Genomic DNA, 3,848 nt, shown 5'->3' with positions numbered 1-3,848 from the left:
CACGGTGAGGCCGAGCGCGGCTCGCGCGGCTCCCGCGGCTCCCGCGGCTCCCCCGGCCCGGCCGCCGCCGCCTCAACCGCCGCCTCAACCGCCGCCTCAACCGCCGCCTGCGCCGCGCGCGTGCGCAAGCACTTGGAGCGCGGGGCGGGGCGGGCCGCGGAGGCCCCGCCCCCGGGCTGGAGAGGATGGGGCGAGCCGCGGAGGCCCCGCCCCCAGGCTGGGAGGGCGGGGCGGAGCGGGCCGTGGAGGCCCCGCCCCCGGGCTGGAGAGGACGGGGCGGAGCGGGCCGCAGAGGCCCCCGCCCCCGGGCTGGAGAGGACGGGGCGGAGCGGGCCGCGGAGGCCCCGCCCCCGGGCTGAGGAGGATGGAGCGGGGCGGGGCGAGCCGCGGAGGCCCCGCCCCGGACTGGGGGGGGCGGGGCGGGGCGGGAGCGAGCAAGGGCGGCCCCGGCGCCATCTTGGGCGGGGCTTGGGAGCCCCCCCCCCCACGCTCCCCGCTCCTCTCCTGCCCCGGGGCGCGTCCCGGTGGCTCTCCCTCTCCGTCCCCTCGACTTACCTCTCAGCCCGGCCAAAAAGCCCGGCATCCCTGCCTCTTCCGTGCGGCGACGCCTCCCACCGGGACCCGCCCTTGGACTTGAACTCGAACCCGCCCGGGACTCTGACTTCTGACTGTGATTCTCCCCCGGTTCCTCGTGTGGCACTCATAATAAAATACCCTTCCAAGTAAATCCATTTTCCCAATGACGGTTCACCTTGCCTTCAGTTTTTGGTCCAGCTAATTAATTGGCCATTTGCTGTTTTGCCTGAGACAGTGCAAAACTGTTAAGGGGCTCAATGGATTACATGTCCATTTCCTGCTATATTCTGGGCAATAGGATTCTTCATCCATTTTTCTTGAATGTATTATTAGGTTGATTGCTTCTTAATGGCTTTTGGCATTCTCATTGTTACAACTGTTAACATCGGTTAAACTTAAAAAAACGGAGGTGGTAACATAACATCAATAAAAGACTGTGGTTACTTAAAAAAAAATACCCTTCCAAGGTCGCTGAGAAGCTAAAAGGAGAGACTCAGATGCTGTGTAAATAGCTATTATCGGCATAGGTAGCTGTTGAATTGGGGAGAAAACCCAGCTGTTCAAAAATATTGATTGAAGGGGGCTGCTAGGCGACGCACAGGCCCTGGAGTCAGGAGGACCTGAGTTCAAATCCAGCCTCAGACACTTAATAATGACCTAGCTGTGTGGCCTTGGGCAAGCCACTTAACCCCGTTTGCCTTTCAAAAAACCTAAAAAGAAAAAATTTTAAAAATATTGGAACCGGGGTGGCTAGGTGGTATAGAGGATAGAGCACCAGCCCTGGAGTCAGGAGTACCTGGGTTCAAATCCTGCCTCAGACACTTAATAATTACTTAGCTGTGTGGCCTTGGGCAAGCCACTTAACCCCATTTGCCTTGCAAAAACCTAAAAAGAAAAATTTTTTAAAATATTGGAACCAGAGTTCTAATTCTGCCTCTGCTATTAATGTGAGTTTGTGCCTTTGGGAGAGTCATTTAAGCCTACTTTGCACAATTAATTCACTGTTGTCCAGTCGTGCTGTGACTTTGTTTGAAGGTTTTCTTGGCAAAGACACACCAGTGGTTTGCCTTTTCCTTCTCCCTCTAATTTTACAGATGAGGAAATTGAGGTCAGGTCACCAAGCTAGGAAGTGTCTTTGGTTTGATTTGAACTCAGGTTTTCCTGACCAAAGGCCAGGTGGTGCTCTATCCACTCTGCCTCCCACCTGCCCCTAGGCTTTAGGCTAAGTAATGTTGGCCAGTTTAAGGAAAGGAATCAATTGACCCCTACAGAAGTTCAGGTAGGTTTGTACAACAAGGAAAAGGTTCTACATCATTTGGTTAGTTCTCTTAACCCTACATTAATGGGGGACCCAGTGGTGAGAGTTTAGGGGCTTTTCCATTTGTTGATTCTGTGAAATGGGAAAACTTCAAATTAGAGTTAAGTGGAAACAGTGTGGTATAGTAGAAAGAGGTCTGAACTTGGGAGGAGAGACCTGAATTTAAATTGACTCTGAGACATACTTGTCTGGGTCTCAGTTTCCTTATCTGTCAATGAAGGGATTAGAGATAAATTGGGCATTGCATTTAAAAATTGACTTTTGCCCCCCCCACCTTCAATTTTACTGATATAAGGACTGAACTCCTTGAAGAAAAACTTCTATCAATGCACATGGCACATCAACCCTTGTTGTATATCACAAGTAGTTTGTTCAGTCATACAGCTGCTAATGTGTATCAGTTGGGTTTGAACCTAGGTCTTCCTCCAGTTTGAATTCCATCCAGCACATAGTCACATTGCTTATCTTATAAAATGTTTACTGACCTCATTTTATCTCTTTTTCCAACATGAAAGCTGTAATGCTATTTAGAGTGTTCATGGTTAAACCATTTAGGAAGTGACTTGACTCATTCCACAAGCCTTTATTGAACTTCAGTAGAGTAGGTAAATACCAAAGTATATAAAGATACCTCAAGGAATTTATTTTTGAGTCAGGAGAAACTAAAATAGACACAATTAACTTCATTAATTCATTCAGTAACATTTATAAAGTGCCAGATACTGTGCATATAAAGACAAAAATGGAACAGAACCTTTCCTTGAAAGAGCTTATATGTTCTTGAAAGAAACAAGTACTCAGAAATAAAGAAAAAATTTGCTGCATTGCTGACTCATCACAGGATTTTCTCTACCAGGCCATAGAAATCTGTACATACTGGAAGCTCCCTCCATCCCTGTAGCCTCATCTGCTGACTGGCCAGTTCCTCCCAGAAGCTCCAATGTAAGGAATAGACCTAGGCCAAAAATGTCTTGATCCCCTTTTCAGGCTGTCCTATTGACTCACATCACAGGACTTGACTTACCATGTACCCAAAGATACCTTCTCCTCCCCTCCATGCCCCCTTAAATGTATTATCTTTCTCCACTAGAATATTCCTTGAGGAGCAAGGCCTCTGCAAGATTTGTATTTTCATCATTCAGCTTAGTACCAGATCCGCTGTAAGCTCTTAATGTTCATTGATTGACAAAAGTAAATACAAAGCAATTGGTGGGAGAGAGGACACTAATACTTTGGGGGAATAGGAAGGCTAGGCAGAACCACAGGCTCAGTCTTTAAAGACACTAAAGATTCTAAGATGTGAGGGTAGAGTTCAGGATATGTTGAATAGACCAGTTTGGTCTGAATATAAAATGCAAGAACGGATTCATGTAAAGTAGGAGGGAAGCTAGAGTCAGACTTCGAAGGGAGTTTAGATTTTATCTTAGATTCAGGAGTTTCTTGAGTTTGGAAGCGAGTCAAGCTGGCAGCGTTGCGACTAATGGGGTAGTAAGGAGGAGCAACTGGAAACAAGACCAGTCAGGAGGCTATCAAAATAGCATATTAAGTGGAAATGAAGAGGAGATATATGCAAGATGTTGTGGAGGTAGAATCAATGATGAGCTAATATTTATATAGTGCTTAAAATTGTCTCATTTGATCTTCACAATACTCTTGAGAGGTAAGTGCAATTAGCCCCATTGTACAGATGAGGAAACTGAGGCAAACAGCAGTGACTTGCCCAGGATCGCATAACTAGTCTCTAAGGTCAGATCTGGACTTAAGTTCTTCCAGACTCTAGGATGGGTCATGCTAAGGAGATATCAGTTGTGAAGGAAACTAAAAAAAGTTTTTTTCCAGGAATATGAACCTGGGTAATGGAAAGGATAACAGAACCATAAAAATAATTAAGGAAGTTAGGAAGAGGGGTAGATTTGAAGGGGAATAATGCATTTTGTTTTGGACATGTAGAGAT

The sequence above is a fragment of the Macrotis lagotis genome, chromosome X (genome assembly GCF_037893015.1).
Source record: "Macrotis lagotis isolate mMagLag1 chromosome X, bilby.v1.9.chrom.fasta, whole genome shotgun sequence".
In the NCBI taxonomy this organism is placed as follows: Eukaryota; Metazoa; Chordata; class Mammalia; order Peramelemorphia; family Peramelidae; genus Macrotis; species Macrotis lagotis.
Note: the sequence above shows the minus strand (reverse complement) of the source record.